General features: G+C 41.8%; 2 long non-coding RNA genes across 3 annotated transcripts in view; one reads left to right on the top strand and one right to left on the bottom strand.

The window, feature by feature from the left end:
* The window catches only part of LOC147014311 (uncharacterized), a 29,382-nt gene extending 24,761 nt beyond the window's left edge, over window positions 1-4,621 (top strand). The window contains exon 3 of the long non-coding RNA XR_015050726.1: window positions 4,466-4,621. This is a non-coding gene — a long non-coding RNA (uncharacterized LOC147014311). The remainder of the gene's footprint in view (window positions 1-4,465) is intronic.
* Window positions 1-5,392, bottom strand: part of LOC147014310 (uncharacterized) — a 64,618-nt gene extending 59,226 nt beyond the window's left edge. For both annotated transcript variants that reach the window (XR_015050725.1, XR_015050724.1), the window contains exon 1: window positions 5,040-5,392. This is a non-coding gene — a long non-coding RNA (uncharacterized LOC147014310). The remainder of the gene's footprint in view (window positions 1-5,039) is intronic.
* Between the last annotated feature and the right edge of the window lie 19,311 nt (window positions 5,393-24,703).

The following is a 24,703-nucleotide window of genomic DNA, read 5'->3' as shown; positions in this document are numbered from 1 at the left end:
CAGGCTTGACACCAAAGAGATCAATGATTGACCTTATCCTTGCTCTTTGGTTCTTCACCAAATGCAGAGGAGAGTTTTTGGCAGGGGCTGCTTGTAGCCTATGCTGATCTATGCAAACCATTTGATTCAGTGAATCAGGATGCTCTCTGGAAGATTCTTGGTCTTCGTGGGTTGCACCAAAACTGATCATTCTGTCTGAACTATACTCTCGTACTGAGGGTGCTGTGAGATGTGGTGATACCATCTCTGACTTATTTCCAATTGTAACTGGAGTTCACTAGGGGTGTGTACTGGCCCCTACACACACTTTTCAGTGCATATATGGACTGGATTCTGGGGAGAGTGGCGGAGAGCTCAAGCTGCAGTGCATCGTTTGGGAATGTCAAGATCTCTGAACTTGATTTCGCAGGTGATGCAATCATCTTTATGGAGGTTCTATGTATTCTTTTGGGGGTCCTCAAGGTGTTGAATGAGTAGTCGGAGCCACTGGCATTACGGGTTTCCTGGGTCAAAACTAAGATACAGGCTTTCAATGACATTGGATGCTGTCTTCTTGCCTGTATCTATTTGTGGTGAGGATGTTGAGATCACGGAGAGATTAACTTACCCTGACAGTGATATTCATGTCTCTGCTGGCTGTGAGTCAGAGGTCAACAGATGTCTGGGTCGGGCTTGGGGAGTCATGGATTCACTGGATCATGGGGTGTGGCACTGCTGGCACCTGTGCAGTTGGACGAAAGTCCAAGTCTTCAGGTCCTTGGTGCTTCGAGTCTTGCTCTATGGATGTGAGACTTGGACTCTGACCAGTGATCTAAAACAGCGACTTAATTCCTTTTGGCACTAGGTCTCTTCAGATAATCCTTGGCTATCGCTGGTCTGGCTTTGTGTCCAATGAGCAGTTGCTGAGAGAGACTCGTATGACATTTGTTTCCTTCATAGTCCTTGAGCGTCAGCTGCAGCTGTTTGGACATGTGGTCATTTTCCTGATGCTGATCCTGCTCACCAGATTCTCTCAGCAGGGGAGCCTCGTGAGTGGTGGAGGCCATTGGGCCAACCACGTGCCTTGTGGTTGCAACAGGTTGATCAGGATCTCAAGGAGATTGGGATGGGCCAGGCATCTGCCTGAAGGATGGCCAGATGGAGGCCCCTGGAGTAATGGCGTAAAATGGATCCTGCGACTCACTGCTCCTGCGCATGCTCCCATACCTGACCTGACCTGATTTTCACACCATCGTTGGGGAGGACTTGTCTGTCATTGCTACAGTTGCTGGCAGGTCATGTGTTCACAATTCCCCATTTTGGTCAGCATATCAGGAACCTCTTTCCTGCCGGCTGCATGTAAGCAGGGCATTGCAGGGCCATCTGAAATTGCAATCTAGTCAGGTTTGCAGGGGTTCACATCGTCGGAACTGTCCATTTTGGGATGCAGTGTGTCACTAGTGTGGTAGGCCAGGCCATGTGCGGAGGGTCTGTCAGAGCCAGGCACCATCATCGGTTAATGTTGTCAAGGTTAGCAGTAAGGTTGATCAACTTGGCATATTTCCAATGACAACGGCTGCAACTCATCCCTTTGAGGTGTCTGTCAGTGTGAAAGGCAGGCCAGTCAATTTTGCAATGGATACCAGGGCATCAGGCAGTCTCGTGAGAAAGCAAACCTGGTGTCGTTTGGGTTGGCCGGTCTTAGCCTCAGTACACACTCTCCTTCTAACCTACACTGGGGAGTTGATCAAACTATTAAGTATGATGGATGTAGTGGTTCGTTATTGGGAACAGCAAGCAGTGTTACCCCTGCATATGGTTGATGGTTCAGTACCATGTCTCCTGGGTAATGACTGGTTGCAAACAATTTGTCTGGATTGGGCAGACATTTACAGTGTTCATCTGGTGTTTCCGTCTCCTTCTTCCCGGTAGGAGGAGTTCTTGGAAAAACACGAAGTTCTATTCGAAGCTGGGCTCGGGAAGCTCGCAGGTGCACAAGGTCACCTACACCTGAAGGAGGGTGTCAGTGAGCGATTCTGTAAGCCTCGACCTGTGCCATATTCTCTTCACGATTGAGTCAAAGCAGAACTTAACCGATTGATAAAGATTGGTATCATTGAACCGGTGGCACACTCTGAGTGGGCATTGCCCATGATCACTGTGCTGAAGCTGCATAAAGGTATCCATCTGTGTGGTCACTTTAATGCAACTGTTAACCCCAACCTCTGCGTGGAGCAGCATCCACTGCCATCCATTGACAAGATATATTCAAAGTTGGTAGCAAGTTTGTATTTCATGAAGTTGGACTTGCGCAATGCCTACTTCCATCTCAAAATCACACCAGAGGATTGTCACCTCCTTACCATCAATATGTGACAGGGTATGTACCAGTATACCCAGCTTTGTTTTGGTATTGCTTCAGCTCCGGCGATGTGGCAGAAAGCTATGGATCATCTCTGTGCCGACTTACCGGCACAATGCTGCTTGGATGACATCCTCATCACGGGCACAGTGGTCAAGTAGCATCTTAAGAACGTTGATAAGGTCATGTCTAAGTTAGCTACTCAGGGTCTCTGCCTGAACAAAGACAAATGTTTATTCTTTCAGAAGCGAGTGAAGTACCTCAGCCATATCATCACCCTGGATAGGCTGTCAAAAGTCCCTCAAAAAGTTGACGCCATAGCCAACATGCCCGACCCAAGAGACAAAGTTCAGCTTCAGTCCTTCATTGGTCTCGCTCAGTATTACCAGAGGTATGTCAGCAACCTAAGCAATGAGCTCACTCTGCTAACTTGCATGCTGCGTCAAGATGTTCATTGCAGGTGGAGTTCGACGGAACAAGTAGCATTTGAATGAGTCAAATGTTGACCTTACTGCAGATACAGTTCTCATGCATTACGAACCTTCACTTCCTCTCATTCTTGTGTGTGACAGCTCATCATATGGCATTGGTGCCATCTTATCTCAGGCAATGTCTGATGGTACTGAGCATCTGGTGTGTTTTGCGTCACATGCTCTGATGGCTGCAGAGCAGAATTATGCTCAAATTGAGTGTGAAGCACTGAGTCTGGTATGGGACATGTTGAAGTTTCATCAGTACTTGATTGGTCGATATTTACTCCTACAAACTGATCATCTACCGCTTCAGTTCTTGTTCAATCCTTTGGAAAGGCAATCTAGTAACTACTGCTGCTCGGTTACAGAGTGGTGTTTCTTCCTCAGTGCGTATGACTACAAAATCAAATTTCGTGCTTCCGAACAGCATGCTAACTGTGATGGCCTGTCTCGACTGCCGTCTCCTGAGGTCAGCGCCGAACCCACAGATGAAATTGAGGTGTAGATATTCGAATAGATCGAGTCTGGTATGGTAATCGCTGCGGATGTGGCCAAAGCAATTGTCACAATCCCGTTTTTGTCGTGTGTTGCGCATGTTGAATTGTCAGGTTGTTTGCGCGAGTTGTCATCATCATCAGAATATGCTGCATTTGTGTCGTGTGCGTTCAAGCTATCTCTAGCTCAAGGTTGTGTTATGTGGGGTATGAGGGTGGTAATTCCTGCTTCATTACATTAGCGCTGTTTCAATGAGTTACACAAGGGTCATTTAGGTATGGTCAAAATGAAGAGTTTAGCCCTGAGTTTGTTGTGGTGACCCGTGCTTGGTGTGGACATCGAGTGGACGGTAAAAGCTTGTGCTATGTGTCAAACTGATACGGATAATCCCTCAAGTGTCTTGTTGTTGTGGCTGCCCACCAACAGCTTGTGGCAGCGCATTCATGTAGATTTTGCAGAGCCGGTCATGGGCCGTATGTTTCTGCTTGTGATCGATGCTTACTCGAAGTGGCCGGAAGTAGTTATCATGCAGTCCATCTTGGCAGAGAACATGGTAAAGCATCTGCAGAATATTTTTTGCAAACAAACGTGTTCTGGAGATTTTATGTTCGGGCAATGGTCCACAGTTTTTATCTGAGGTGTTTGCTATGTTCATGCATGGTAATGGTATCAAGCACCTGAGGTCGGCTCCTTACCACCTAGCTACAAATGGCCAGGCCGAGTCATTCGTCAAACCTTTGAAACATGCCTTACGTAGGGGCTAAGCAGTACGATCTGTGCAGAGTTGGGTTGATGTGTTTTTGCATGCCTCTGGTAATTTGTTGCATTCCACGACACAAACACCTGCATTCTTCATGTATCGCCGACAGTTGCGGTCACAGCTGGATTTGCTTCGACCTTGTGCACTACCCTTGAACTACTTTCACCCCATAGAATATCATACATATTGTTGCGGTTCGAGGAACCGCATGCTTCCAAGGCAATGACATCCAACATATAGTGGTCCCAAGACAGTTATTCCATTAATACACATTTCGTTAGACCCTTCCCTTTTGTCTAATGGGTCAAATGGGATGTGCATTGCGGGGATCTCATAGCGAAGTTTGCTTACACCACTAAACTTCATTTCCACTCTTCTTTTCTGCTTATTTCTGAGGTGAAACCGAATTTGGGTCCTCGCGGAGGCCAACATGTGCAGCATGTGCGCGGCTGGTGGAGCGTCATCGGAAAGCCATGAGGCACCGCACGAGCATGGCACAGCACAGAGCTCCCGTCCTCAAGCGATCCCTCAACCCAACTTTTGCGGCAAGTTATACAGTTAAGTATGCTCAGCAGCTCGAGATGATCGCCTCGAGCACCCGATGATCTGGGATGAGATTGCTGGTTGCATTGAAAAGGCATATGAATGAATATCTCTTAAAGAGGCTGCACGGATGTGGTTTTGCACAACAAAGAAGCAAATGAACGACGACTACGCCACGTTGTGCATGATAATGGTGGCGCATTCTGTTCGACCCATTTCTGGATTTAATTAGATCGGCTTCCTCTTTTCCCTCCAAACCCCCATCTAATTATTATATCCAATCATTCCCCTCAATGCCTGACACAGATCAGAGTTGGCCCCATGCACACAATAGCAGAATCGGGTGAACGTGAGCGCTGACGACGTGGGCCATGGCGGATCCACACGTACTGTGCGAAACATGCATGAATTTATCCTAACACTTTACCGTCGGTCCTCGCTGGTGGCCGCGGGTGTTCCCCACAGATGGCGGACGTTTCCTCGCCTCTCCCACCAGCGAAGCCACGTTCAGGCAGAGGCTTGTGTGCAGTCTGGATCGCTCGGGCCGCGTGATGCATCACAGAGCAAGCATTGATCAGCGCTATTCGGAGGCGCCCGCACAGGCATGCGGGACTGACGCCGCCCTCGGCTGCTAGTCGGGGTGTGGCCCGGTGGTTCTTGCAGGGCGGTTCATGACGTGGAGTTTGGTGTGGGCGATTCATGTCATGTCGTAGGGTCGGAGCGAGACATTTTTGTGGCTTGGGGGCCACGTTGCCAGAAGAGGAATGTTGCTGCTTCCGGTCATCGTAGCCAGGCCGCGTGGGCGGCCGGGACCAATCAGAATGCCCGGTTTTGGTGACGACGTATCGCTTTGGGGTGGCCCCCCCACCCCGCGCCGCAGGGCCTATGAAGGTCGGAGCAGGGCCGTTCTCGTTCTCTCTCTCTCTCTCTGTCTCTCTGTCTCTCTGTCTCTCTGTCTCTCTGTCTCTCTGTCTCTCTGTCTCTCTGTCTCTCTGTCTGTCTCTCTCTCTCTGTCTGTCTCTCTCTCTCTGTCTGTCTCTCTCTCTCTGTCTGTCTCTCTCTCTCTGTCTGTCTCTCTCTCTCTGTCTGTCTCTCTCTCTCTGTCTGTCTCTCTCTCTCTCTCTGTCTCTCTCTCTGTCTCTCTCTCTGTCTCCCACACGTGCTCGACTTCGTCATTGCCTGGACTCCGCCCCCCTGTCATCATCACCTGGACGCCACCCTCCCAGATCAATCCCTCCTTCATGCCGACGGTTGTGTCTTGATGCTTGCTGTACGAAGTCCCATCAAGCGAGAGACGACGCGCCAGCTGTCAGGGAGGTATCACACCATGGAGCAGCACCCCAAATGTATTGGTGGAGCGTTCGGGCAATCAATTGTACAAGGTACCGCGAGACCGTAGCCTCAACTCCTCTCCCCTCTTACTTCAATAACTTCTCTTCATCGGGTTTTGTGTTTGTGTGTGCATGTGTGTTGTCCTGGCACCTGTTCCCATAAGTTAAGATTGCAGAAGATTATTATTTTGCGTTAAGTCTGCTCTGTGTCTGCTTTTGTAAGTTGCTTGTAATATTGCTGCACCTCTCACCATTATTTCTATCCCTGCATTGCACACCACAATAAAACTATTAAATGTGCCACATACATTTCCTCACCCCATTGGAAATAAATTGTTAAATGTTTTCTCCCCCCTCCCCCCCTCGTGGTCTTCTCACCCGACTCCCGGCCCGCAACAATATATTAATCTGGATTTCTTGATATTCCTCGATTCAAAATAATTTTTTTACAACAGGAAATCAATAAAATCAATCAAATTTTCAATAATTTTTTTTCGTCAAATCACTGATGTCAAATCATCAAAAGTAACATCAAATGATGTTACTAAACCAACAAGTTTGGATTCAACTAAAATGTGAAATCAATAAAATTTCTAAAAGAGCCTTGTATTTTCTCAACTTTAAAATCTTTTCATGATTTCACATTTTAGTTGAATCCAAACTTGTTGGTTTAGTAACATCATTATAAAGCCAATCTTTTCTTTAAAATACCCCATTCTTATGTTGTGGAACATATTTATTAAAAAAAAAAATATAATAAAAAATAAAAAAAAATCTTGTAGGTATGCTTGGACACAGAAATTATAATTTTCTTGAAGTCTTCTTGCTGTCATTTATGTATCAGAAATATATGACAGATTAATATGATGACTGGTTATACTGTTACGGGGCCGAGACGTCGGCCGTGAGCACGACCGGTAGACGGAGCCGCAAGTCGACTCGACCGATCGGCCGGAATTCAGATCGTACTACTCCGGAAAAGTCCGGAGAAGACGGGTCCCTTTTAGACCGAAATCCGCCAATGGGTAGACCACGTGGGGTAGGGTCGATTGCCAACTTCAATTTACCTCAGTACCCATGTGGTCCAACTACCCGGGAATTCCACCCTCGACGGAACTCGTACGAAACCGAGCCGCTTGGCGAGCTCGTTCGGTGTGCGGTCCCGAGCGGTTTTAATCGCCGAGAACCGTTGGACCTAATTATCCTGCAACCACGGCAATGGCCAACTAATCCCTCACACACGACATGCTCATTCAATGAAAGAAGGAATGCGGACGAGCTGAAAACATTTAACAATTGGGGTTTATTTATACTGCAATGGGGAAATGAGGGGAGCACATAAAGCAGAGCTATACCGAATATAAGAAATGCAATGCAATTATATACAGCACAGAAAGCACCTAACAGTTTTCTACTTGTTAGACGGGGCCACGGACACACATACGCACACACACACACACCCAAGAAATGGTGGCTGATGCCTTTAATACGGACTTCAGCTCGGAGGGACAGATGAGCTGAAGCCCAGGACCTATCTGGGACCTTTCCACCTCGTGTGGTCTTCCAGCTGTTCGGACTGGGCACCAGCGAGGGCGAGCTGGTTCCAACCACTGCGAGCCGCGATCCTTTCCAAGCTCCGGCGGATCCCCTCGCGCTCCGGAACATGTACTGGTGAGACGAGGCGCCGATCCTTCCCGAAGATGCGTCGCTTCTCTGAAGAACCACCGACCAAGATGAGGCCAAGGAGTCGCACCAAGCCGGGAACCAGGCAGAGACCACCAAGAGCTCCACGAACCAAGAAGAGCCAGCCGAACCAGACCACGAAGCAGAGCATAAACCGAACCAACACCAGAACAACCCCCTCGAGCCAAGCAGAGGGTCCCCTTCTTATCCCTCTCAGCCCCGCCTCGCTTACGGTGTGACTCATTCGCCCTCGTGCGCCGCCCCCCCCCGAAACCGCGGGTGGGGGCTATTTACCTTGCTTTCTGCCGGACCTGCCCCAACCGTTATTCCTGTTTACGCTGTTGAATCTCGGGACGGGAGGATTCTTCTTCTTCTCCTTTGCGGAGGAGGGTCATTCTTCTTTGTTGTTGTTCTGATTGAACCCTAACAATTATAATAAATCACAGTGCATTTACATAGATTTACCCATTAAACAATGGAAGGCGAGCTATCTATAGAACACATACTTACCGAGATAACTGAGCTAAAGGACCTGAATGATGATTGTGATCGATTTCAAAATTCGTAACAATACCTCCCCATTTTCCCATTATTACAGCAGTTTGTATTCCCTTACTTACGATATAAAATCCTGTTCTTTGTGTTTTCATGATATAAACTACGGCAAAACCGTATTTGATTTCGCCTTATTAAAGTCTTTTATTTGTTGTTTGTGTATCAGGCTTCCACAAATATCATTCACGAGACTGATTTAATTCTTTCAGGTTTCTAGGTTTATTTTAAATGACTAATTATACCCTAAATCATTCATATCATATCTCCAATATTCTAGGCTCATACAAACGATACGCCCTTCTTAATAAAATTTTATTTCAATTGGAACTGTGAATTCTGTATGACCTGGAGATAAAATCAACACTTCTGTATCATTGGAATACACAGCCGTTTTATTTAAGAATATATATTGTGATAAATCACTTCATCTCACCAAGTCATTTGCCTCAGTCAGGCTTGGATAATTTATGAATTTATAAGCATTTTTCTTTTCTTTTTTTGTTATACTATATTTCTATCATTCAGCCTGTGCCTTTGTGTAAAATTTGACAAATCAATATCCAGTTCTTGGGATACACCAAAGGTAGAATCATCTTTTCCAACATAATGCATTTATATTAGATTAAAAATAACATAAATTTTTATATTTTTGTTGAGTTGAAACAACACATATCGACATAATTGACCACAACACTTGGAATTAATTTCTTGGACTTGAAATGTTTGATAAACACCATTCTGTAAGAATTTCATGACTTCAACAGGTGGTGGAAGACCATAACTATCAAAATAATATTTAACCTGATCATTATAAATTCAACCCCAATGAGAACTGTTTCCATGATGATCTTTTAAATAAATAATAATATTCTTTGTATATTTCGACAAGTTTGTTAATTCATCTCTCATACAAATAACCACATTATATATTTATAATTTCTTACAATATCTGGCAAGTTCTATATTTGATGTTGTATTCTTTCCAAATTCTTTAAAGCACTCATCAATGCTCATTTATTTATGAGAAAAATAGAATCCATTACCCCTTTTAGTTAATTTTACACCTGCTTGTGCAATAGAAGAAAGCATATCTCCAACTAACAATCTTGCTTTATTAGGTAGGCTTTCAAGTTTTTCAGCAAAAAAAACAACAATTACACCACTTCCACCAATTTGTTTCTCCAACTCTTTGTTATGTCTTTCCAACTCTTTTTGAACCTGTATTTGAGCCTTCCTTTCTTTGGCAGTTTTAACCACTGCTGAAATACCGCCTGTCAATGCTCCAGCCGCACTGAAACCAGCAAATAAAGGAATTAGAAATGGGAGAAATCATCAAACTCTTCAGGTCAGGTCAGGTATGGGAGCATGTGCCAGAACAGCGCGTCGCGGCGTCCACTTTCTGCCGGTACTCCAGGAGCCTATGTCTGGCCATCCCCCAGGCAGATGCCAGGCCCATCCCCATCCCCTTGAGATGATGGTCAACCTGCTGCAACCACGAGGCATGTGGTCGGCACACTGGCCTCCTCCACTCACGAGACTCCCCCACTGAGAGAATCTGGTGAGCAGGATCAGCGTCAGGAAAACGAGCCACATGTCAATACAGCCGCAACTGACACTCACGGACTATGCAGGTAACAAATCTCATCCGAGTCTCTCTCAGCAACCGCTCGTTGGACACAATACAAAATCCGACCAGCGATCGCCAAGGATTCTCCGAAGAGACCTGGTACCAAAGGAATTAAGTCTACGTCTCAGATCCTTGGTCAGAGTCCAAGTCTCGCATCCATAGAGCAAGACTGGAAGTACCAAGGACCTGAAGACTCGGACTTTCGTCCTCCCGCACAGGTACCGGCAGCGCCACACCCCATGATCCAGTGAATCCATGACTCCCCAGGCCCGACCCAAACGTCTATTGACCTCTGACTCACAGCCAGCAGAGACATGAATATCACTGCCAAGGTAAGTGAATCTCTCCACGACCTCAACATCCTCACCACAAACAGACACAGACAGGACAGCAGCATCCAAGATGTCACCGAAAGCCTGGATCTTAGTTTTGACCCAAGAAACCCATAATCCCAGCGGCTCCGACTCCTCATTCAGCACCTCGAGGGCTCCCAAAAGGATATCTAAAGTTTCCGCAAAGATGACTGCATCATCTGCAAAATCAAGGTCCGAGATCTTGACATTCCCAAACGATGCACCGCAGCTTGATCTCTCTGACATCCTCCCTAAAATCCAGTCCATACAAGTGCTGAAAAGTGTGGGGGACAGTACACACCCCTGACGAACTCCAGTAACAACTGGAAATAACTCAGAGATGGCACCACTACACTTCACAGCACTCTCAGTACCAGAGTAGAGTTCAGACATCAGATCGATCAGTTTTGGTGGTACCCCACGAAGACCAAGAATCCTGCAGAGGACATCCCGATTCACTGAATCGAACGCTTTACAGAGATCAACATAGGCTGCAAGCAGCCCCTGCCAAAACTCTCGTCTGCGTTCGGTGAGGACACGAAGAGCAAGGATATGGTCAATCGTTGACCTCTTTGGTGTAAAGCCTGACTGCTCTGGACGCTGGTGCTCAAGCAGATGGTGGTGAACCCTATCAAGAATTATCCGAGCAAAGACCTTGCCCGGCACTGAGAGCAGCGTCACACCTCGGTAGTTGTTGCAGTCTTGGCGATCACCCTTTCCTTTCCAGAGAGGAACAACAAGGCCCCTCTTCCAATCAGTTGGGATGATGCCTGTGTTCCAGGCAGAGCACAAAACTGCATGCAACGACACGAGTGCAGCATTTCCACCAACCTTGAGAAGTTCACAATGGATGCCACAGATCCCTGGAGCTTTGCCCCGTTTCAACCAGTTCACCGCAGCCCGTGTTTCCACAAGAGAAGGTGGACCACAGTTGATTCGAGGGTCAGCAACAGGGATTGTAACACCCTTGACATCCAACTCGACAGCTGGGGGATCAGCCCGGTACAACCGCTCAAAGTAACCGGCCCAGCGGGCCTTCACTTCGGACTCCTCTGTCAAGAGCCTACCACTCTCTGCTCTAACTGCAGTGCTCCGAGGGATGGGCTTGGATGAATGCAATGCGCGAATTCCACTGTAAGCGGGACGAGAATCACCTGTCCACAGGTGATGCTCTACCCCCTCACAGATTCCTCGCACATAGGCCTCCTTCTCCACCCTCAGTGCACATACAGTTTTACACCTCAGCTCCCTGAACAGCTCAGCTCTGCCATTCAGCCTGGCCCTGCGATTCTGGTCAATGGTATCCAGTGTCCCTTGAGAGACAAAATCCTTCTTTGCCCTGCAGTGAGTTCCAAGACATCCATCGGCAACATCAAGGACGGTGGTCTTGAAGGCACTCCACAACTCTTCAGGACCTCCCAAAGCACCCAGACCACCCAAGTGTCCACTCAGCCTGTTCGCAAACTCCTCAGCTACTCTCTCATCCCTGAGCTTGCCAACATCCAACCTCGGCTGGGATGGTACCATTCTCCAGGATTTAAGGTGCAGCTTTAGAGTTGCTACAACAAGCCTGTGGTCAGTATTGAGGAACTGAGCACTCCGGTGGACCCTGCAGTTCTGGATCATCCTCCAGTGACCGTCAATGAGGATATGGTCATTCTCCTTTGCCGCATCGCCAGCGTTGCAATACCAAGTCCAGCGATGAGCTTGTGGGCACTGAAACCATGAACCAGCCACCCTAAGTCCATGACTTCTTGCATAGTCAAGGAACTTAGTGCTATTCTGGTTCATATTTCCTGACCCAAGGGGACCAACACACATCGCATAACCATCCCTATCAGTTCCAGTCGATGCATTGAAATCCCGCAAGACTAGAAGTGTATCTCGCCTGGGGCACTGATCAACCACAGACTCGAGCATGGCATAGAATGCATCCTTCACGGTGAGATCACTCGCCTCAGTCGGAGCATAAACAGAGACCAGGGAAATGACACCTTAGGAGTGACGAATCCTTAATCTCATAATACACTCGTTGACCGGTGTTACCTCAATTATCATTGGGGTCAGCTTATTGGACACAGCTACAGCAACTCCTTGGGTATGGTAACCATCAGAGCGACCAAACCAATAGTTGGTGTAACCACCCACCATTATCTCGCCGCAATCCGGTCTCCAAACCTCAGAGAGAGCTGCAATCCCGATGTCCAAACGCTTGAGCTCAGATGATAACAGAGGCAGGTGATCATCCTCTCTTAGGAATAAGACATTCCAGGCACCCACCCACCCGAAGGGACCGCCTCAGGTTAACCCAAGGAGACCGCCGTCTGGTGGACGACACCTCAGCACCACTCCGACACACTCTCCCGCAATCTGACCCAGGGATGTTACCCCGTGGTTTCCCTCCTATCATCAAAGATTGGGGGTCCCGAAGGCTTTGCCCCAATCCCGTCATCCGGTGAGCTGCCCTGCGAAGGGAAGCTGCACAGGAGGTACTCCCACGGAGTGGGTTTTCAGATTTTTTTTTTGTGTCCTTCTCATCATCTGTCTTATTAATCTGTCTTATTCAATATTTCTTCAACATTGGTTATGACATTTTAATTTTAAGTGAGCCAGTTTCGTTCAAGATTTTCACCTGTTCACTTGCGAGCAAAACATCAATTCTGACTGCTCCTTTTCTCTGAATTGTATAAACGTTAATCATACAAGCCTTTTGATTTTGAATACTAGATGATAGTTTAGTAAGATTGATTTGATTAACATATACCACAGTTGTCACTTTACGACTCACTAATTTATCAAAAAAAATGTGAGACGAATCATAACACCATTTTCAGTATTAATCTGTAATTCTGTTTCTTCCAAAAGCAAACAATATGTATCAACTTCTGCATTCTCTCCTCTTTCAATATATAGGGAAGTATCCACTCAATTAGACTTTATCGTTTCCTTTTGAGCAATCAGGTCAATTGTGTCGATTCTATAAAGTTTTTTTTTTTTTTTTTTTTTTTAATGCCACCATATCCAAAATGGGTTCTTTATTTCCATTGCTTTCACACACCTTTTGGTAAGACTTGTATGCTTCAGCATAATCATTTTTCCCAATCAATTTCCAATCTATCTCATGAATAAAATGTTCCATCCAGAGAAACCCAAAGTTGTTTCCCCTTAGCATTATCACTCAGTCCATTATTCTTATCAAGGCAGTATCTCCATCTGGTTTCTTTAAAACGAGCCATCGGCATCATGGCTTTCCTTCGAGAACACCCAAGTTCCACGTGTAAGTGTTTTGGTTTAGCTTAACGTCTTGACATCTTCTTTTAAGATATGATACATGAGTGGTTTCTTTGAGTCAAGTCTTCAATTAGACATCTCCACAGATGCCAACCCTCCCGATTTCATCGGGAGGCTTCCGAAAATTCACCCAAACTCCCGCCCTTACGATCACTATCCTTATCCTCCCGAAATTTTGATATTTTTGCACTGTTCACTAATCAGAATGTACTAATCAGAATGTACTAGTATGAGAATTGAATGAAAAGCATCGTCTGCTACGTATAGCATGTGGTAACTCCATAACGTTCGCTGCTACCAAATTGTACGTAAAAAATTGCAAATTCAAATGAGGAGCAGCGAAACATTGGGTCTGGATCTCGCTTATGCGATCATGCACTGAGATTTAGTGCATGCGGTATGTGTGCAATACAGTGCATGCGGTATGTATGCACAGTGTATATGCATGCGATACGCTCACTGCATGCAGCTGGGCCCCGTACCAGCCCGGCGGTCGCGACCACCGTGCGGTGTTTAACAGCCGCTAGAGTTCTACGAGTCGCGCTGCAGCTGTGGAACATCGACTTCGGAGTTACCGATGCTTCAAGCCCTCGATGTTGATTACGAAATGGCAGAAAAGAAGCTTACGAAGACCAAGAAATGGTCTCAGAAGTACAAGACCGAATACAGTCTCCAATACCCGTGTATTCGAAAGTCTGAAAGAGGAATTCATCATGCGTATTGTACAGTATGCAGCGTTGATATTTCATTTGAGCACGGAGGTCGCGATGATATTCGGAAGCACGTTGGAAGCAAACGGCACACAGACATTGCAAAGGAGAGATCTTCGAGCACGAGTACCGGTACACTTCTGAATTATTTCACCAAACAAGGGACAAGCGAGGAAGAGGATGTTACCCGAGCGGAACTTCTCTTTAGTGGATTTATAGTGGAACATAACTTGCCCATATCAGTCTCAGATCATGCTGGACCTCTATTTCAAAAGATGTTTCCAGATTCAAAAGTTGCTTCAAAGTATGGATGTGCAAGAACAAAAACTTCAGCAATAATTGGTGAGTTGTCAAATGTTACTGCTTCATCTATTGCCGATATTACTAGACTAGCTCCATTTAGCCTAGCTACAGACGGTAGCAATGACAGTGGTGAGGCCCAGCTATATCCTGTCCTGATTTCGTACTATGACAACAGTGCTGGGATTGTGAAGCAAGGTTTGCTAAGTTTGCCTGCGTGCAAACAAGATTCCACTGGAGAAAACATTTTCAAACTGCTTGATCATGAGTTCAGTGACAGGAAAATTCCGTGGGGAAATTGTGTTTCCTTTTGTGCTGATAATGCCTCTGTCATGGTGGGCAAGCACAAAGGAGTTGCTGCTTATATCCACAAACAAAATCCAAAGTGCTACATCATGGGATGCCCTTGCCATATGATGCACAATACGGCCAAGAAGGCGGCTCAGGCCTTACCCATTGAATTGGATGACTTTCTCATCGATATTTACTACTACTTGGACAAAAGTAGTAAACGCGTCAAAGGAGTGAAAGCACTGCAAGAACTCTGTGATGCCCCGACACACAAGATTCTGAAGCATGTCGCAACAAGGTGGCTGTCCCTTGGTCAGTGCCTAGACAGGCTGATTGAACAGTGGGAGCCACTTCGCCTCTTCTTCAAAGAAGTACGAAGAAAAATGCAACCAACTGTAGCCAAGACTCTAACAACGAGCAAGAAGGACGGCACTGTATCTACTGCCAGTACTGGCACTGCAGGATCAAGCACTAGTGGAGCAGCATTCACCACTACCACTGCAGTATCTGCTGCGAAGAAGACAGCAGGGACAGGACCAAAACCAATGCTGAGAGCAGGTAGCATCACCGGCCCTTCATCACGTTCATCTACAAAGCAGATCCCTTCAGAGTCGAGAAAGACTGTGATAGTCCCATATACAGGCAAAGAAGGACCCAAGTTAAGTTCTGCTTTTGCCAAATCACTTGATAGAAGCTCAGCAAAACCTTCGAATCAGAGGTCTTCTTCCTTGGCTGCACCTACCTCAAGCTCTCTCCTCAAACGTAAAATTGGATCTGGTACTACGAGTCTGACCTCTTCTGCTGGCAGTAAACGCAAGTGTTATCGCCCTGCGGCTCAGTGTACTACGAGTTCTACAACTAAAAGCGCATCTTCCTCAAACACTGTGCAGGAATCTAGAGAAAAACGTGTCAACAGGATGTTCTTGTCTCCACAAACAAAACTCTATTGTTTCTTCCTTCGATATGCTAACAAGCTTTTTGAGAAGGGGAATCTTCTGCTCCAAAGAGACGAACCCTGTATTCATCTCCTGCACGGAGAATTGAATGGTTTTCTGAAAGATATCTTCGTACGGTTTTTGAAACCATCGGTGTCATCGGTTGCTCTGGTAAATGTACCCTTCTCTGACAGAAATCATCAGAAGAATGATGAGGACCTCATGATTGGGAACGATGCCAAACTGTATATAAGGGAACAAAGGAGTCTCAAGAAATCCACCTTCACTCTGAGTGAGTCAGACATCCAAGGTTTCTTCAGTGCAGTTCGCTCATATTATGTGAAAGCCTGCAATTGCATCTTCAAAACCTGGCCGCTAGATGATGAATTAGCCAAGCATGCTCAGGTGCTGGATGTTAAGCTACACCAAGAAGTGGGGTTTGACTGTGTGGAGTTTTTCATCAAGAAATTCCCCCTGTCTGTTCAGTGGCGGTGATAGTGACATAGACAGTCTTGAGAGTGAATTCGCTCACTACCAGGCAGACGCCTCCATAGCTACAATTGCTACTGAGACAGTGAGAGTGGATGAGCAGTGGCATCGGATTTCACAGCTCACAGATCCCTGCACTGGTGCCAAGAAGTATCCTAATTTGAGCAAAGTGATGAAGGGAATCTTGGTCATTCCTCATTCGAACGCATCATGTGAGCGGGCACTCAGTCTTGTACAGAAGAATCATACTGAATTTCGTCCCAATTTGAGTGTCAAAACCCTGGAAGCTCTCTTAATTGAAAAACTAGCTCATAGCACCCCTTGCTACCAGAGAGAATACAGCAAAGACATAATCAGAAGGGCTAAAAGAGCCACACAGCTGTCACTCAGCAAAGCTGCCATGGAAAAAGCAAGCAGCAGTAGTACCAGCCAGTAAGGTAAGAAAAATATTGCTTCTTTTGTGCTTTTTGTTAATCTTTGATTGTCCCCTAACTTACTAATATTAACATACATGTAACATTAAAAAGTGCACAATTTTCCCCTTTTTTTGTTCAAAAAGTGGGAATTCTTAACATGTTAAATGCTCCAAAATAGGGCTCAGAGGGCACTAGAGAGCGTCTAGAACCCCAGAGCTTCCAGGGCCCTAAGGCGGGCCTTGGACCCCGCCGCAAGGGTCGAGCGCTCCGCGCTAGAGATGTGCGCTTCGTGCACATTATTTGGTGTCGGTTGCAAATCCTCCCTAATTCTGATTTCCAAAAGTTGGCATCTCTGCATCTCTTCTGTTTTAAGATTAGGAGTACATTCATCAATATACCAACTCATTTCATCAATTACAAATATATTCTGATCCTCCAAAAGCATTAGCAGCATCAAAAAGCAATTTATTTTCATCATCATTTCTTTGTAGTTGAAATCTAATTTTAAGTCCACACAGAATTTTATCATAATCACAAAATCCAAATATACCTTAAAGAGAAACTGCCACGGTAAAACTATTTTTTGCTTTTGCATCATCGTTTTACATTCCTTTTCTATGACTATAACTGGGGTCTGTGTTTGTTCCCATTGTCATATCAGGAATAAAACCTTCTTACCCATTCTTATCCATTCTATCACAAAATGAATATTGTGTAACTTTCATCATTTCAGATGTAGCAGAGACATAATCAGCCACTTCAACTTCTTTTGTTCCAATATACAAACAAACACTATCGAACGTTTTCCAGAAGAAATCATTTATGAGTGTAGCGTTTGTGTTATTCGCAGCCTCAGTGAATGTAAATTTACACAACAAGAAACTATCGATGAGATTCAAATAAATTTGTTAATTATTTATTTCAAAACTTTTTGTTCCATTTGTAGTCCAGTCTGTTCCATCCATTTATAGCATTTACCTTGAAGTAGTCTTCATTTTTAGTTGAGTTTGAGATGATAATGGTATCATCCAAATCATAGATATTATCAATTGCTTCCATACTTTTATTTATTTAGAAAATGAAAAGATGTTAAAACTTTTGAAACCCTGACCCAAGTATTTTAATTATTTTCTGTCATTCTTGGGGAGACAACTGAGTTTTGCCTTTCTTAATTTCTTATATTGCTTGCAATTTATGGGATTCCTTTTGGGTGTCTTTTCTCCTCTTTATAGCACCCGCTACATTTCCCACAGCAAAAGAAGTTGAACCAATTATGTCTTTATGTTTAAAAATAGTTGAACCTATACCCATTAGAGTATCAATTATCTCATCACCTTTATTCAAAAATTGATGTCCTACACCCTGTTGTCGCTTATATTTAGAGTATCCTCCACCAAGATACATACCTTCACCCTTATAGTGTGGGGAAAGGAATATCCCATCCCCTGTAATTATTTTATATTTTCCCAATTTGTGTTTCCTCACAATAACCATCGTATTTATTTCTTGGAAAACTTCACGTAGGTGAATTCTGATGGATATAATTTCTCCATTAAAAGATATCATGCGATTATCTTGGTCGGTTCTCCTAAAATTTACTCTGTATATGTTTTTTTTCCAGACACGGGTAGATAAACCAGATTTTGTGGTTCCATATTGAATTTATAACCAATTGCGGTTGAGTATGCACTGAATGAAAATATTGTATTTGTTCTTATTCAATCATTATAAGCACCATCAATCAAATCACAGTGAATTAATACCGAATTTATGCCTGAGGATATTTGAATGCCATGATCACTATAAAACGTTCCATTAGTTTCAATCTTTTTTGAGGAGAAACCCAATAACTCTCTAAATGAATAATCAATTGTGAAATGAAAGTTGTAGTTATTTTTAAGTTTATTCGTTGATTTTGAAGTATGTTTTGGAATATCTATAACAATATTTTTGGGTTCATCATCCTGTTCTTTCATAAGTCGAGCAATTTCAGAAGATATTTGAGAAATCTCGGATGCTCTGGGTGAAACTGTTATAGTTTTGTAACTGCATCCTGGAATATAACTGAACTTGTCATTTTTCTCTGTGATATTAAACAAGGTATTATAAGTTTCCAAAGACAATAAAGGTGCCTCATATTATTTTGTTGCGTCAAGTTGTCGTGGGTATGGGACTGAAGATGTTCATATTTTCATATTTCCTGACCCATGGGGACCAACACACATCCCATAACCATCCCTATCAGTTCCAGTCGATGCATTGAAATCCCCCAAGACAAGAAGTGTATCTCGCCTGGGGCACTGATCAACCACAGACTCGAGCGTGGCATAGAATGCATCCTTCACTGTGAGATCACTCGCCTCAGTCGGAGCATAAACAGAGACCAGGGAAATGACACCTTAGGAGTGACGAATCCTTAATCTGATAATATGCTCATTGACCGGTGTTACCTCAATTATCATTGGGGTCAGCTTATTGGACACAGCTACAGCAACTCCTTGGGTATGGTAACCATCAGAGCGACCAGACCAATAGTAGGTGTAACCACCCACCATTATCTCGCCGCAATCCGGTCTCCGAACCTCAGAGAGAGCTGCAATCCCGATGTCCAAACGCTTGAGCTCTGATGATAACAGAGACAGGTGATCATCCTCTCTTAGGGACAGGACATTCCAGGCACCCACCCAAAGGGACCGCCTCAGGTTAACCCAAGGAAACCGCCGTCTGGTGGACGACACCTCAGCACCACTCCGACACACTCTCCCGACAACACCACTCCGACATGACACACTTATCCTGAGTTCAGTTTTAATTTCAAGATAATCCATTATTTTATTTATGAAATATCTTGTGTTGCTATTTCCTTGAAAATGACAATCGTTAATAAGATAGATCATCAATCCATGAAACATTACCGTCATTTGTTCAGTCTTTTCTCTTGTAAGAAAAGGTGTATTATTACCCTCGTACTTAACATTCATTTCTCTTATTAATCAAGTAAAGTAATTCATTTTTAGTGTAATTTTGAAACGGTTGGTTTCCTTTTTATATTTTTTATTTTCATCAATTAGAAGATAATCACAGAATATACATTGGTTATAGGCTTTTGACTTTGTGTTTAATATCACTCTATCACATGCAGGACATTTCTCAAATTTGTCATATGGAGAATTAGGGAATTCAAGAGGCTCAAGATCTCGTATACTCTTCATATTTATGAAGTAAAACTTTACTTCAAATAAAATTGGTCTTCGTTGTCATCTTCAGTACTTTCATTGGTGCTTTCACAATCATCTATAAAACTACTTTCATAACTATCGTTTGAACACAAACTCTCGGTATCATAACTGTCTTCTGTTCCAACAAAGATACTATTATCACTCTCATAATCAAAATCTTCACTTGAATAATGACTCGTATTTCATGAGTCGACAAAACATTACCATCTTTATCGAAATACTCTTTTTCATGAACAGATTCAACTCCTGCATTTTATATATTAAAGGATAATTTTATAATGGTCCTTAACTACTACTGAACAAAATGTCATTTCACCTGATATATTAGCATCCTTTATTTTATCAAGATTTACATCTTTAGGGCTCTTGAAAAAAATACAAATTTCTCCTTGCATATTGCTGATGGTCTTTTATTTTCTTTCTAAAGTTTCATTCATAAGGTTTTTCTTTTTTAATACTTTTTCTTGTTTCATTGCTTTTTCGAGTTTTGAATATATTGCCAGAAGTAGAGGAGAAACTTTTGTTAGAGCTACTTTAATTGATGATCTTCCAGATATAATAAAAGCCCTTCCACTGAAGGGATTGAAGAACTCATGTTATTCACCATAATTGTTTTTATCCAATAGTTGTATTTATCTTTATTCAGTTTTACATCCTCGACATATTTCTCAGTATCTTTTACAAATGTAGAGATTGAGTGAAACTTGTCTTTTGTGTCTTGATACATTGTATTTATTAAGTAAAAAAAAGTTGGTGTGTAAAATGGTTTTAAGCACAGATTCACCTGTAAATAAAATGGAATTTTCATCAAGAAAATTTTAGTTTAAATGAAAAGCTTCTATGAATTACCGTGAGATTTTCCTGAAGAAAATTTTATTTTAAGCAAAGCTTTTCGATATAGATATGGTGAATACAAGATCCTGTGACATTTGTAATCATGAATATAAATGTTATAAATAAAAAAACACCTTCAAACCAACAAACACTTTCAATCTTTTCAGACAAATATTTCCATTTGAATGAGAAACAAAAGATTGTAATATCTGTTCTAAGGATGTCTTAAAAGAGAGTTATAAAAAAACACCTTCAATCACAAAAGCACATAATCAACATTGAGAGAAACTGGAAGAGAAATAAGAAGAAAATTGAATTAGAGAGAGATGTCATTGAGACAAAACCATTTGAAATAACAACTCTTCAAAGATGTTTTAAAGATTGGATAGAAGTAAAACTTATAACATTTAATATTAGTGTAAGATCCGTTTGAGAAGTGATTCATATCTCAAAGGATTCAATTATCAAGGTTGTTCGTAGAATGTTGAAAAAACATAAATAATTCAAAATATATCTTGGTGCCTCCTTTATCATCTCAAGAGAAGATAATGTTATTGAAGAAAAATATATGGGAACGAATCCACCACACCTTATTACATCAATTGATGGCTTCCTTAAATCTCCTATCTTTGAAGAGCTTATTAGATTTGAATTAGAAGAAAAACAAAAAGGTAGGGGGTTCAACATTGGGAATGTTTCATATATTGATCTTAATATTCTTAAATCCACTCTGCTAAATAAAGGCTTCTTCTTATATTGATTTACCTAAAGATATAAAGAATAAAAAAGCAATAATTAATATTAAAAATAGTGACAATAAATGCTTTCTCTGGAGTATCTTAGCACATCTTTATCCACAGAAAAGGGACTGTGAAAGAGTTTCAAAGTTTAAAATATATGAGAATAAATTAAGAAGTGGGGATCTCGGCATCTCTAGAGGAGAACCCATGAGCTTAAAAGATATAACAAAGTTTGAGAATATGCATAACCTATCAATAAATGATTATGGTTTAACTGATAAAAAGAAAGTCCAAATTCTAAGAACTAGTAATACTATATCCAATGATAATTGGTCAAATGACCGGCATGTAGATCTCCTTTATTTCACTAATAAAGAAACCCCTCATTATGCTTATTTCAAAAACTTTTCTCGATTGGTAGGTAGTCAAGTTTATAAATCAAAGAATAAATCATATTCTTGTAAGAGATGTCTAAATATCTTTCAATCTCAACAAAAACTTGATAAACATTCAAAGTATTGTTCTAATCATAAAGCAGCAGTTGTTGAGATGCCAGAACCAGGAGAGAAAGTTGCATTTAATGAAACAAATAAATGTATAAAACACCCAATTGTAATATATGCTGATTTTGACAGCATCTTGGAAAAGACTGATGATATTTAAAAATATCAAAAGCATATCCCTTTGGGTTTTGTTATTACATTAAACCATCTGTCGGAAGTGAATATGATAAGTTGGAGTTGTGTGGAGGACCTGATGCTGCTGATGAATTTGTTAAAACGATTGAGGATGATTGTATTCAGCGAACTGAAATTATGTCAAGTACAAATAAACCCCTTGACATCTCCAAATGAAGAGAAAGAATTTGAAGAAGCAAGACTTGTCATATATGCTCAGAGGCTTTGGTAAAAACTGATAAAAGGGTTGGACATCATTGCCATATGATGGGGAAATATAGAGGAGTAGCTCATAACAATTGTAATCCTAATTATAGAATCCCTACATTAATACCTGTATGTCTTCATAATAATTGTCAAAATGACACACATCTCTTTACAAAAGAACTAAGTAAGACTCCTGGAAAGATAATTGCAATTCCTAATACAGATCAAAATTACATCTCATTTACAAAACAGATTTATACTCAAGAAATGGGTGTAAATACAAATGTTAGATTTCTTGACTCATAAATTTATTACTAGCCCTCTAAGTTCTTTGGTTTCAAACATCTCCTTTTCTTATACTTTCTAGTCAATTTTGGACTGAAGCCGACTTGGGTAAATACATTTCTCTTCTTACTAAAAAGGGCAATTACCCATATGATTATATGAATTCCTTTGAAAGTTTTAAAGAAACAAGGCTTCCTCCTCAAAAGCATTTTTATAACAAGTTAGGAAGATGTCATATTATGGGCGAAGAATATGAAAGAGCAAAACAAGTTTGGAAAGAGTTTGAGATAAACAATATGGGTGAATATCATGACCTTTATTTAATATCTGATGTTTTATTACTTTCTGATGTGTTTGAGAAATTTTGAGATGTTTGTTATAATTAAGATTCCTATGGAATTGATCCTGTCCATCATTATATATATATATATATATATATATATCTCCTGGACTAGCCTGGAGTGCTATGTTAAAAATGGCTAAACAAGTGATGTTCGAAGTGATGTAGATGTGCTCTTGATGATTGAGAAGGCTAAAAGAGGAGGAATTTCACAAGTTTGTTCAGAGATATGCTAAGGCAAATAATAAATATCTTCCAGACTTCTCACCTGATAAGCCCACATCTTAGTTAATGTACATTGATGCTCATAACTTGTATGGCTGAGCAATGTCTGAATCTCAACCCTATGGTAATTTCAAATGGGTGAAAGAATATGAGTACAAATCTATCTTTGATGATATCATCTCCACAAGTCAAGAAGATTTAGATTTACGGGGTTGTGGGTGTTATTTTGAAGTATATTTAAACGATCCAAGTAAACTTCATAACAAACATAAAGACCTTCCTTATGGAGCTGAAAAAGAGATCCCCAAATCAGCAGCTATTCGGTGGTTATCAACAACATTTCTTTAGTTCTTCAAATGAGTTTAAATATATTCCTACAACTAAATTACCAACAACATTGTTTGATAAAGAGAAGTATGTTTTACATCAAAGAAATCTAAGGCACTTTATAGAAGCAGGACTTCAAGTTAAAAAGGTACATAGGGTACTAAAGTTTAGTCAAAGTCATTGGTTAGGTCAATATATTGATTATAATATGAGGATGAGAACAAAGGCTAATAATGATTTTGAGGACTTTTACAAGTTGATGAATAATTCTGTACTTGGTAAAACAATGGAAAATATAAGGAATAGACAAAATGTAAGACTTGCTACAATTTGGGAGCAGGCGGAGAAGTTGATAAATAAACCAAGCTTTAATAGAGTAGAAATATTTACAGATAATTTTTGTGCTGTTCATTTGAATAAAGAGAGTATAAAGATGGATAAATCTATTTATGTGGGAACAGCTGTTTTACATCTTTCAAAGTATTTAATGTATGATTACTTTTATAATAATCTAAAGAGGAAATATGGTGAGAATATTGTGTTGCTATATATGGATATGGATAGATTTATACTCGAGATAACTACAGGTGATGTTTATAAGGATATGAAAGAAGATGAAGATATTTATGATCCAAGTAATTATGATCCTCATAACCTGCTCTTTTGAAATAAGAAGAAAAGGGTTCTTGGTAAATTTAAAGATTAATTAGGTGAAAAGATACTAAGTAAATTTGTAGGGATTAGATCAAAGGCATAGGCTTATAAATACTTAATGAGAGGGTTAAATGAATTCTAATGTGAAAAGAAACTTAAAGGTCAAAAGATGAGTGTATTAAAAGAGACCACAAACTTTCAATATTACCTTGAATGTATGTAGAAGAGAGCATGTTTATCGAGAGATTAATCTTATTAAAAATTATAAACACGAAATATTCTCAGAGACAGTTAGTAAGAAAGCTCCAACAGTATTTGATGATAAAAGGTATATGAGTGATGGAATCAATACATTACCATCTGGGTTTAAAGTAGATGTATTAATAAATCGATGCACTTCTTTTATTTAAGGCCAGGCCTTGATGAGGACTCAGAGTCCATGACTGGAGCCTTCAACATATTTTAAAAAAACTAATTAGCCAACAGAGCCATTTAAAATGTATGTATATGTATATGTATATATATATATATATATATATATATATATATATATATATATATATATACATTCGTGGTTATGCA

Source organism: Eptatretus burgeri, chromosome 13, assembly GCF_056783735.1.
Source record: "Eptatretus burgeri isolate ZD-2024b chromosome 13, Ebu_testis_v1, whole genome shotgun sequence".
Lineage (NCBI taxonomy): Eukaryota > Metazoa > Chordata > Myxini > Myxiniformes > Myxinidae > Eptatretus > Eptatretus burgeri.
Note: the sequence above shows the minus strand (reverse complement) of the source record. Positions and strands in the feature narration are given on the sequence as shown.